The following is a 12,946-nucleotide window of genomic DNA, read 5'->3' as shown; positions in this document are numbered from 1 at the left end:
TTGGGGGAGTCTGGCTAAAGCTTGCCTCTCCTCAGGTCAATACTTGGATTGGAAATCTTACCTTTATGAATATGCTAACACTCAGGCCGCCATTAATCTGGCCTCAGGAGTAGACCCTCAGAGACATTGGGACGATGACATGCTATTGGGTCTAGGGAGATTCGTTCTGGACCAGACTGGTTATCCAGAACAAGTTTATAGCCAAATTAATGAAATAGCCATCAAGGCATGGAAAGCACTGCCTAATAGGGGCGCAGTCTCCAGGAACCTTACCAAGGTTCTGCAAGGGCCCACGGAGCTGTTTTCAGACTTTGTAGCCCGTATGGTAGAGACCGCTACCAAGATCTTCGGAGACTCTGATACAGCCATGCCTCTCATTAAGCAGCTGGTGTATGAGCAATGTACAAAAGAATGTAGGACTGCTATAACCCCATATAAACATAAAGGTTTAGAAATTTGGATGAAAGTCTGCAGGGAACTGGGAGGACCATTGACTAATGCTGGCCTAGCGGCAGCTGTGATGCAGTTAAGGAAAACCGCCACCACCGATACCTGTTTCAAATGTGGCCATAAAGGGCATTATCGAAGACAGTGTCCTGAAAGGAGTAAGGGGAGAATTAGCGATAGACCCAAGCAGCCTGGACTATGTCCACGGTGTAAGAAGGGAAACCACTGGGCAAATGAGTGTCGATCTGTGAAGGACTTGGATGGCCGACCCCTATCGACAGGATATGGTGGTGCACGGCCAAAAAACGGACAACGGGGCCCACGTCCCCAGGGCCCTCAAATATATGGGGCTCTGCAGGGCGATCCTAAGAATCCTTTCCTACAATTTTTTATTGAACATCCAGTGATCTTTCCTAAGGTCACTGCCTCAGAGCCTTTGTCTGGAGCGTTAGATATTTATACAGATGGCTCCAAAACAGGTGTAGGTGCCTATATGGTTGATTCTCAAGAACCAGTCTTAATTCAATACAGTCCAGGCACCCCCCAAATTACAGAATGTAAAATTGTATTGGAAGTTTTTAAAAGATTTCATGATTCTTTTAATTTAATTTCTGACTCTGCTTATGTAGTTAATGCTGTGCGCTCACTTGAAATTGCAGGGCCAATTCGGCCGACTAGTACTGTATGTCAAATTCTTTTAGAATTACAAAAATTGATTTGGGCCAGAAAAAATAAATTTTTCATACAACATATTCGAGCCCATACTAATTTGCCTGGTCCCATGACCAGTAATAACACCCTGGTGGATGCTAGTACTCGTAGAGAGTTTATTTTTCATGCCGCTCCGGTTGATCTCGCTAGAGGATTTCATCAAAAGTTTCATGTACCTGCCTTTACTCTTCAACAAAACTTTAAAATCTCTAGAGCTACAGCCCGTGATGTGGTGTTACGTTGCCAGAATTGTGTTCAATTTCACCACCCTCCTCATGTGGGGATTAACCCTCGTGGTCTGATCCCGCTAAAACTTTGGCAGATGGATGTCACACACATATCTCAATTTGGAAATTTAAAATATGCTCATGTTTCTGTTGATACCTGTTCCGGTATTATACACGCTACTCTGATGACTGGTGAAAAGGCTCGTAATGCCATTAGTCATTGCTTAGAGGCATGGGCGGCCTGGGGAAAGCCTGATAGTCTCAAGACAGACAACGGGCCTGCCTACACAGCAAAGTCCTTTCAGACATTTTGCCAGACAATGCAGGTCGGTCATACTACAGGATTACCATACAATCCCCAGGGTCAAGGAATTGTGGAAAGAGCACATCGTACCTTAAAAGAGCTTATACAAAAACAAAATGAGGGAATTGCCAGCGGCCGAACACCAAAAGAACAACTTTCTTTAGCTCTTTTTACTCTAAATTTCTTAATTTTGGATGCGCATGGCTGCTCTGCCGCGGATCGCCATGCTGCTACTACACCTATGACTAATGCAGAAGTGGAAGGATGTCTTAACTGATGAATGGCGTGGCCCAGATCCCGTGATTTCGAGATCTAGGGGAGCTGTTTGCGTTTTTCCGCAGAATCAAGAAAATCCAATTTGGGTACCTGAGCGCTTGGCTCGAAAATTGCCTTCTGCTCTTCCTGAAGATGAGACTACGAGCCCTATTACTACTGGGAATGATAATACAGGTTAATTCGATCACCCTGTGGGCTATTGCCAGATCCTGGCCAGTACCCATGCCAGTTCATAGCATTCTACTGTTTTGCCAACTTTTCTCTACCTCCTGTTTGTGTGATGTTCCCTGTATAGTGCCAGATGGAGAAATGCCCCAACGGTATGCCGCCACTAACTTTTCTCTGTCGCATACCTTATGTTTTACTGTTACGAACTCTTCCCTGGGGTTGGGGATTTAGCTCAGTGGTAGAGGCCCTGGGTTCAGTCCCCAGCTCTGGAAAAAAAAAAAACTCTTCCCTGCCCTGTGTTTGGTTGCATAGAGCCACATTAGCTAATTGGTTGGATCCTATGAGTGGCAGTACAATGGACACCGGGATCATCCTGGCTGCTTTGAGTCAAAATACCCAGGGGGTCTCTTCAGCTAGCGGGAACACGTCAGTCAATAGTTCTGCTGATTTGAACATTACAACACTGATTATGATGCATAATTGTAGCGTTCCCATCACGCCCAGGGCAAGGTAACTATACACAGCATAACTCTACCTGTCGTAGAGTCTTACCCACTTGCCCCCCGTATCAAGAGTTCCCACCTGATTTTACCCCATGTCAGAGTCCATTTCATAGAGCAAAACAATTCTTGCCAGGATTTGAGTTTTCCCCACCTCTTGGCAAAACACAATTTAATTGGAAACAGAATAAGTCTGGCATGGAAAATCTCTGGCCTTGGTTTCAGTGGGTGCTGTCCAATGAGCAAGGGGCATATACATCCCTGACCCCCTTTGCTAGGTTGATGGGTGAGAACTTCACACTGTATAATGTTTCAGCTACCAGAAAAAATGATACCAGGTTGATCAATATAATAACCTCTTGGCAAATGATACTGCCACTAGTACTTCAGTATGTGTTAGATCACCTTTTTTCTTTCTGATAAGCTCTAATGTAAGCAATGATGTTTTAAATTGTAATAGCTCTGATGTAGTCTGCTATTTAGCTGAATGCTGGGATGGCACCAACGACACCGCAGTGATGGTTAAGATTCCCTCCTTTGTGCCAATCCCAGTGGAGGCAAACCCAGATAGCTTTCCTATCCTTAATTTGCTAAGAGCCAGAAGAGATTTTGGAATTACGGCAGCTATAATTTCAGTGCTGTCTGCTGCCGCAGCTACTACAGCCGCAATAACCATGACTAAACAATGCAGACGGCTGAAACTGTCAATCAGATTGTAGAAAGAACTGCAGTGGCACTAGAGATACAAGAAGAATTTAATACCCATTTGGCATCTGGCCTTCTATTAGCTAATCAAAGGATAGATTTAATTCAAGAACAAATTGAAGCACTGTATCATATGACACAGCTGTCCTGCGTTTCCTCCCTTAGAGGTTTATGCATTACTCCTTTGCAAGCTAACTTTTCTCAGCATTCTCACCAGAGCAAAGAAATCTCGAATTATCTGAAAGGAAACTGGTCCATGAAAGCAGAGCAACTATCAAGACAATTGCTGATGCAGATTGCTGTCCTTAACAGCACTAGATTGGACCCCATCACAGTTGAAAATTTTACCTCATGAATCACCAATGCTTTCTCCTTTTTTTTTTTTTTTTGCCTTCAATGTAGGAGAAATATACTACTACTCAACCTCTACTGTAAGGTTGGTAGCCCTGAGAACTCCTTCATCACTGTAGCATGTTATGGATACATTCCTACTCCCCAAGAGAAGAGGGGCAGACATGTCCACATGCAGTGCTTTCTCCTTTTTTAAGGAGTGGGCTGGCATGTTTGCCTGGGGAACTATTGTCCTCCTGGAATGCGGAGTATGTCTCTGGCTTATTGGCTGTTTAAAAAGAGAACATGCCAGACACAAAGCGGTTGTTTACCAGGCTATGATCGCCATTGAAAATGGTGCTTCTCCCAACATATGGCTGGCCTCTTTGAAAGATTAAGAGTTCGCCCTAGATCATTTTTGTCACTGTCATGTGGAGTCATTGTATCCAGAGACGGGCAACTTTCCTCGAGCTCGGACCAACCTAAGACACGGGGCCCGGTGGCGATAGGGTAACCTAACGACGGGTAAGGCCGAGTCATCATCAGGAACGACCTAAGACAGGAGCAATGACATATTGGCGTGACACCCTGATCTAGACCAGTCATTTTATTAAACAAAAAATGTAGGGAGCTTTGCGGTAAGACAAAGATGGCGCCTACATCCGGCGCCCTCCTGTGGTAAACAACAGTACTGCGCATGCGCGGGTTTGCCCCTGCTGTCAATATGGCCGGGGCGGTACCATGCTAGTGGGGTGATTCATGCTCCGCCAATCCCTGAAGGACAAGTAGCAGGACCACAGCCTGTTGTGTATATAAGGCGAGTGCCTTTGCCGCTCGAGGTCCCCCGTATCAGCAATGTGGTAGTCCTGCAATAAAGGCTGTTGAGAAGAATCCGACCGTGTTGCGTCTTCCTTGCTGGCCGAGGTGGGTGCAACACTGTCTCAAAAGAAATGTGGGGAGGAAAAATTAAATATACAAAGCTGGATGTGATGTGATGGCATTTGGGATGTTGAGGCAGGGGGATTATGAACTGTAGGCCAGAGGCCCACCAAGAAGGTGCTGCAAAGTCCGTTGGTTTTGTCTGAGGACACAACTGTGGACCCGATCTGACAAGCATGATAGGACCTGGATACTACTCAGGGGACGCTTCATAGAGAGCCAGTGACATTGAGTGACAACAGCCTGGTATTCTGGGGGCACAGAAGGAGCAAATTTTGAGGTGATCTTCATTTTGGAGCATGGGCTTGGGCCACAGAGGGTATCAGGAGCCTCAGGATGGCTCTGGCAGTTGCCTACACAGTGACCACTGCACCTGAGATGAAGACACTGGTGGCAAGTTGCAACACTAAGAGCGTGCGTCAGGTGAAGAGGTGGCTGGAGGCCTGTCCTTTGTGTGTGGTCTGTTTTTAAGACCCCTTGCTCCCCTGAGGTGCTAAGGGCAGAGCAGAGGACACAGAGAGCTCTTATAGGTCAAAGTGCATTGTTCCTTCTGTTATCCGGGACCCCTGTGGCTGGTGGGCGTGAAGCCAGCATCCCTTCCTCTCTCATGAACACCTGTTCCTTGGCCAAGCTCACATCTGTCGGCAAGCTCACTCCTCAGCCAAGACGGCAATGCTGTCTTCTGGGGACTCAGCCATGTCCAGTTGTCTCACACAGTCTGTGTGGGTGTCCACTCCCATCACTGGACCAACTGGACCCTTGGCACCTGGACAGCTGGCACCTAGAACACTTGTAAAATTCTCTCTCTCGCTCTATCTCTCTCTCTCCCTCCCTCCCTCATCTTTCTCTGTCATCCTTGAAGGCCTAGAACTTGCAAGGTCAATGAAGCTGGCCTCTGGCCTGAGACTCATTGAGATTTGCCTGCTCTGTCTTCCCCTTCCCAGATTTCCTTACAAGTTGCCCTTACTTCTCACTGCCCTGTCCCTATGTGGTGACTCCTCTCATCTGTACTGTGTTCAGAGTCCTGCCCCCTCATCTTTCCAAAAAGATCCATTTCTGTGATTCATACACACAACCTTACACCCCCATGAAACAACATTTTCCTTATCCTCCCTTAAATTTACTTAATGCAAATAAACTCATGATGGACCCAACTATCAGAATTTCAATTAAAGACTCCCTATTCTCAACCCAAGCTTTAGTCTCCTAGAGGCTGGAGGTGCCGTTCCCATACTCTTATCCCTGCCTCCAAGATGCAAAAAGACCCTGAGGTCTGTCAGTTTCTTCACCACCACATGTCCACATGTCCTATATTTGGTTACACCAGCCTAGTTGTGCCCTGTGTGCCCCCCCCCCACCTAAACCACACCAACATCTTCAAAATCAACCTCAAGGTTACTGCCAAACTGACTGACCTAAGAGTGATAGCACAGGCCTTCAATCCCAGCACTCAGGAGGCAGAGGTTGGCAGGTCTGTGAGTTCAAGGCCACCATGATCTATGTAGTTAATTCCAGGCCAATCAGGGCTACATAGACAGACCTTGCCAAAAAAGAATTTACAGAATTTATGCTTTGATCTAGCGATTCCATCCCTGGGTTTGCACCACTGAGAACTGGAAGCAGGCGCTCAAAGAGGGATTTGAACAGTCTTAAATCATGATAGTCTAGATGCCCATCAGTACGTATGGATGCAGTCCATCTGCACAACAGAGTACTATTTAGCCCTGAAAAGGAGGGGCCTTCTGATGTACAAATGAAAGGGTCTCTAGGGCGTGTGCTAAGTGAATAGTCAGGCACAAAAACCCAAATACTTTCTCATCTCATGTCCCTGAGGTTCCTGGAGCTGTCAGATTCGTGAAGACAAGGGGCAAGGCTAGAAGAGAGAAGAGGTAAGTACAGCTAAATGGGCAGAGAATTTGCTAGAATCTGGCAACTAGATGAAGATTTCAAGGTGGGCGGTGGTGCTGGTTTTAGTGAGATACCCCCAGTGCCCCTGAATGGTGAAGTCAGAAACAGCAAAGGTTGTAAATTCCATGTTAAGTGTATGCTACCATTAAAATTTGGGACCAAAGATTGCCCTGTGACCCTCCTGGCCAGCATGGGCTTCTCTTCTGAGTTGGTCAAGGTATTCTGATGCTTCAGCGAGGAAAGATGCCTCTCTGAGGTCAGGATCTGTACCCAACACCTCACCCTGTGGTCCCTTGCTGCCCCCTTCCTGACAGCCTAGCAGCTGTCACCAAGATGTAAGTGGGTGGTGGGAATGAGGATTGGTGGCTCAGCCCAGCCCCTACCCCAGCTCCCACCTGCAGCAGGGGCACTGGGTTCTGTAACCACATCCCCTTCCCAAACACTGGAATTGTCCCATCAGCTGAAGAGCTCTGAGTCCCTGGCTCGCACTCTTAGAGCAGAAGGAGGCAGACGTGGGGTGTGTTGATACGGGTAGGAGCTGAGCAAGGTCCATGGCCCAGGGCTCTGTCTTCCCAGCATTGAAGCTCCAGTCCTGCCAAGTGTGTGTGTGTGTGTGTGTGTGTGTGTGTGTGTGTGTGTGTGTGTGTGTGACAGAGAATTTGCATGTGTGTACCCATGCTTGTAAAGATTCACAGAGGTCACAGCTTCATAGAAGCTGGTCTGCTACAGAGCTCTAGTGATCTGACTGTTTCCATCTCCTCAGCCCTGGGATTATAAGTACTCCATCTGGCCCTGCTCTTTATGTAGTGGTGACCTAACTCAGGTCCTCAGGCTTGCCTGGCAAGCACTTTCCTGACTGAGCCATCTCCCTAGCCCTGGTACTGGCTTCATATCTACTAGATAAGTGTCTGGGCGGGTCTGTGATGCTCAGGAACTGCTAAGCAGGCTGTCTGAGCGGAGAGCCCTCGTCTGCATGCTGAGTCAGCAGAAACACTGTGCTCTCAACCCCAGAGATCATCGTGATTGATCTAACCAGGGCGTTGAACATCTGATTCTCCTGGAATAGTGGTTGGTCTAAGCGTGGCCATGTGATTTCATTCTGCCTAATGAAATCTGAGAGGAGGTTTGTGCTGTTCAGGGGCGGTGAGTGTGGGGGCCCTTCCCAAAGAAGGCCAAGCCTTCTGTGGAGGTGCCATGGTCCACTTTGCCACCTTCCTGCTGTGACTTAACATGACATGTTAAGGATCAGCAGTCATTTTGTAGAAATGAGGCCAAAGGGATGCTGAAAATATCGAGGGGCAAGGCATGGTACCTGCCTGTAATCTCACCACACAGTAAACTGAGGCAGGAGAATTGCTGCCAGTTCAAGGCCAGCTTGAGCTGTATAGCAAGACTGTCTCAAAAAGAAAAAAAGAAAGGAGGAATGAATAAAGCAAAGACTGACAGAAAGACTGCTCTGATGGGGTGAGGCCAACTGCCACTACCTCCTAATTTCTGGAAAGATCTTCAACTCTCTCCCCCACGCTGCTGCTAGTGGGATATTTTCTTCTTTATTTCATTAGCCTGTGACTCACTGCTATTGCACTGTCCTATAACCTGGCAAGCGTTAACTTTTATCTGACTTCAAGCTCTTTTACATCTTGGCTAAAATGGAAACTTCTGAGCTTCCTGCCCTATCTGCCCCGTGCAAGCAGGTGAAGCCGCCTGGTACTGAGTGTGGGGGAATAGGTTGTGAGGCTGAGGAGTCTGAAGCGTGGGCTTGGAGATTACTCTGTGGACTCAGGCTTCCGCTGAGAGGGAGGGCTGTTGTTGGCTTGTCTCCTGGAAACCAGGACTCCCTGGGGGAAGGGAGTTTGCTGCAGGGAGAGAAGGAAGAAAGCAGAAAGCATCCTCAGAGCTGAGTCTAGCCCCCCCGTCCTAGATGGCCGGGTGTGTGTGTGTGTGTGTGTGTATGTGTGTGTGTGTGTGTGTGTGTGTGTGGTGTGTGGTGTGTGTTGTAAATGGACCTCTATTCTTGGGGAGGAGAATGGAGACTAAGAGCCTTGGGCTAGCCACGTACTCTGGCCCTGAAGTCCTTCTCTTTCTACTCCTCCATTTTGTAAAAAGTTAGTTTTGAGACAAGGCACCACACAAGTGTAGCACAGGTTAGCTTTGAAGGCTGACTTTTCTGACCCTCCTGCTTCCTTCTCTCCAGTGCTGGGGTTGAAGCTGTGTGCCACTGGACCTGCATTCTGTGGTTGGGAATGGGGCACAGGGCTTTGTGCATGCTTGGTAAGCCCCAACAATCGGGCCATCATTTTTCTTCCTTCCTTCTTTCCTCTTTTCTTCCTTTCTGTCTTACCCCTCTCTTTCTTCTTTTCTTTTTCTTTTTGGAGGGTATGTATGTATGTATGTATGTATGTATGTATGTATGTATCTGTGTATGTATGTATCTGTGTGTGGTATATGTATATGTTCACGTGGGTGTGTGCATACATGTAGAGACCAGAGTTGACATGGTGTCTTCCCCTATTGCCTTCCACCTTATGTTTTTAGTCAGGGTCTCTCACTGAGCCTGGAGCTCACCAATTCGGAGAGCTGATGGCTGTTAACCACCAGTGCCTCAATTGTCTCCCCGTTTCCAACATGGGGGTTATTCACTGGTGCTGCTCTTTACTTGGGGTCCAAGTTTAGGACCTTAATCTTGGGCAACAAGTGCTTTACCAGCAGAGTCATGCCCTCCCTCCATTTTCTATCCTTGAGTTGAGGTCTCATGTAGCCTAGGCTAACCTCAGTCTCACTATGGAGCTGAGGATGATACTGAACTTCTGATGTACTTGCTTCTGCCTCCCAAGTTCTGAGGTTACAGGCATGCTTCTGCCACATTATTTCTTGTACTCATTTTTCTTTTTCAGACAGTGTCTTGCTGGGTAGCCCAGGCTAGCGTCAAACTCATGATACTCCAGCTACAGCTACCCTATTGCTGAAATTGCAAGCCTGTGCCACCATACCCGATTCTGCCTCTGCTCTCACTCAACCCATCAACCTTTCACTTTCCCTACTATGTGTTAGGACCCATACTATGCATAGGGGACACCCTTAACAGGGGACCAAGACCCTGTGCTGGGACTTTCGCATCCTAGTTAGGGAACAGGAAGGAGTTAGGTTCAGAGAAATGAACGCAGCATGCAGGAGGATCAAAGATGACCTACTATGTGCCAGATACCAGCCCTCACAGTTCTGCCCCCAGAGAGTCCCACCTATTGGGGGTGCTGTAAAGGTGTGTATTGGCACCCTTTCTCTGTGGGTCTGTGTTGAGGGGTGTGTGTGTGTGCACAGCTGTCTGTGGGTGTGGTAGAAGCCTCTGTACTTGTATGTGTATTTATATGCTGCTGGCAGCCGTGTGTGTGTGTGTGTGTGTGTGTGTGTGTGTGTGTGTGTGTGTGTAAAGAGGAAGGCAGGGCAAGAAGAGCTTGAGTCAGACCTCCCTGGTGGCCTCAGTGGCAGCTGAGGTCCGGGGTTCTCCCCCACTTGCCCCCCCTCCCCCGTCTGGTAGAGTAGGGCAGGGCTGAAGCTGGGGCTCTGTGGGAACTAGGGCTGGGCCCAGCTGGAGCTGTTTGCCTTTCCTGGGTGACTGATGGCATGGAGCGCCGCCTTCCCATGACAGACGCTGGAATGTTCCGCTGATGAAGGCAGAAAGCTCCACAGTGGGGCCTCCCCCAGGCCTGCTCCTAGCCACCTGTCAGGCCTGGGAAACTTCCAGACCCATCCTGACCCCATTCCCAACTCCTGGCTCCCAGGGTATCAGGCCAATTAGAATACCTGCTCCCAGAGGGCCATAGGGAACGGGACGGGCAGCTCATGGGCAGAGCCAGGCTAGGGACTAAGTTGTCATTCACGATGCCTACTTAGGTCCCTGTGGTACTCCTAAGAGGTCATCTGGGATCTAGGGATGCTAGATGGTCCCAGGATGTGGCACCTTGGGGTCCTTTGAAGGGCTGTTACCTCCCCTCACTGCACCCTAGTGGTTTCCTCCACTAGATAAGGCCTAGATAGGGAACTTGAGAGGACATGGCTTGTGGGGGAAGAGGACTTGCGTCTCCATGACTGCAGACTCGCTTTGATTCCAGGTTGGTATCCAAGTTAATCCCTAATTCAGGGCCTCATTGCCAGCAGGACCCTAGATTCCCAATTAAGATCTGAAGTAAGTGTGTGTGTGTGTGTGTGTGTGTGTGTGTGTGTGTGTATGTGTGTGTGTGTATCTGTCTGTCTGTCCTGTAAAGTAGATGGGCTGGTGGGATCTGGATCCTGACTGAGAATCTGTATGCTTTTCAGGACAAGGTAGCTCAGCGATCTGATGTGCAAGGCCCTGAGGTATTTTGAGTGGGTTTCCATGCTGACCATGGATACTAATCTCACAAGTGGGGACCCAGGCATTCCTGGGACAGTCCCTTATCCCCAAGGGTAACTCTAGACTCTAGGATCTACTTCACAAACACCCCATGGATTTCTTAATTGGTTAATTAAGCAAACGTAGTTGGGCTAGAGAGAGGAAACCTCTAGGAGCCTCTTCTCAAAGATCCAGCAGCAAATGAGTCACTGGGACTTCGTGAATGAGACGTCCCTCATATTCTCAGGAATGTGATACTTGGTCCCCAGCTGGTGGCCTTGTTTGGGGAGGCATGGGAAGCATGGCCTTGCTGGAGGAAACACAGTCACCAGGGATGGGCTTCCAGGTTTCAAGAGACTCATGTTGTTCCAGGTTTTCTCTCGCTGCTTCCTGTTTACAGTTCAAGATGTGAGCTCTCAGCTTCTGTCCCAGCGGCTGTGTCTGTGTCTGCTGCCATGTTTCCCCACCATGGTGGACCCTTACCTCTCTGGGACTGTAAGCCAAATATACCCTTCCTTCTGTAAGTTGTCTGGGTTGTGAAGTTTTACCGCAGAAATAGAAACTCTATGGGAATACAGACTGTGATTGGTCAGGTCTGGGGCCTGGGACCTCACACCAACCAGCACTCCGCCAGGAGAGGAGGCCCGCTGCAGTAATTCTTGGTTCCGGATCAGAGCTGCAGAAGCCAGTTGCCCAGACAACCATGTGATCCAGGAGACCTGGCCCCTATTGTGAGGATGGCTGGAATGATCAGAATAAATCGGCCTATTAAGCTGGGTCCTGCTACCTGGTGGATGACTGACTTAGAAGCACTGTCTCCTGAGGGCCTACTAAGTACATCTGGGTGACAGGTGGAGCTCACAGACCTTGGTCTTACAGAGTGGAAGTCAGTCAGGGGAGATGGTGGGAGATGGTGTGGAAGGGGCCCTCAAGGCTCCCCCTTGCTCTCTTATTTTGAAACTGAGTCCACAGAGAGGAAGGATGTCCTTCAAATTTGCCACACGATTAACGGGGTTGCATTAAGGCTTAGCCCCTTGCACTGCAGGTAGCGTCTCCACTTTCCTTCCTAGAAGACCATAACTGGAAAGTGAAGACCAGTCAGGGGAGGCCTGGGAGGTCAGGGAAAGTGGACAGATGAGGAAGGAGTCAGTGGCCTAGGGCTTCACCACATCCAGAGGAGAGCAGCTTGCTGTTCCAGTGTGTGTGTGTGTGTGTGTGTGTGTGTGTGTGTGTAGGTCAGAGAACCACTTGGAGGGGTCAGTTTTCTCCTTCCACTGTATGAGCTCTGGAGATTGAACTCAGGTCATCAGGCTTGGCTACAAGTGTCATGGCGTACTGAATGATCTCACCAGCCCTACCCTTTTAAGAAAGCAAGCCTCTAGTGTTGAGCTCATTGTAGATCCATAGGAAATACCGTGAGAATCTAACCAGTTTCCCCAAGTAGCAACCAGTTACAAAGCTAGAAAACAGAGTCACAACCTAGATGGTCAAGCCTAGACTACAAATGCTCAGCCACCAAGGCTCCTCGAGCTGCCCGTCATCCCACCCCAGCTGTCCCCAATTCAAGCCACACTCCTCATCCCCTGGCCTCTGCTGCCTCGTTCATCTCTGCATCTCTGGCATTTCAAGAATGCCACAGAAATGGAATGACAAGGCATGTAACCTTCGAGGGCTGACTTTTCCCACTCGGCGGAACCCTCTGGAGGGTCATCGGGGGCTTGTGGATCAATGGCTCGCTCCTCTTTATCGCGAAGTAGTTTTCCATGGTGTGGATGTTCCATGGTTTGTTTAACTCCCATGTGTTGAAGGACATCTGGGCAGTTTCCAGGTTTAGGGTGTTATGCATGAAACTGCCGTAAACATTCCCGGACAGGTTTTCTCATGAGCGTAGGCTCACATTTCTCTGGGAGAAGTGCCCAGCAGTGCAGTTGCCGGGTCGTATGGTATTTGTGTGCTTAATTTTCAAAGGAAATTGCCAGACTGTTTTCCAGAGCCGCCGGGACCGTTTTACATCCCTGCCAGCAAAGTCCGAGTGATCCCGTTTCTCTGCGGTGTTGCCAAT

General features: G+C 48.7%; 1 non-coding gene across 1 annotated transcript; it reads right to left on the bottom strand.

The window, feature by feature from the left end:
* Window positions 1–3,732: 3,732 nt before the first annotated feature.
* On the bottom strand, window positions 3,733–3,867 carry LOC120094022 (small nucleolar RNA U109). Its single transcript, XR_015626199.1, has one exon. It is a non-coding gene; the product is annotated as a small nucleolar RNA U109 (small nucleolar RNA).
* Window positions 3,868–12,946: the final 9,079 nt, after the last annotated feature.

The sequence above is a fragment of the Rattus norvegicus genome, chromosome 7 (genome assembly GCF_021556685.1).
Source record: "Rattus norvegicus strain SHRSP/BbbUtx chromosome 7, alternate assembly SHRSP_T2T, whole genome shotgun sequence".
Taxonomy (NCBI): domain Eukaryota; kingdom Metazoa; phylum Chordata; class Mammalia; order Rodentia; family Muridae; genus Rattus; species Rattus norvegicus.
This window is presented reverse-complemented; position numbering and strand designations above follow the sequence as displayed.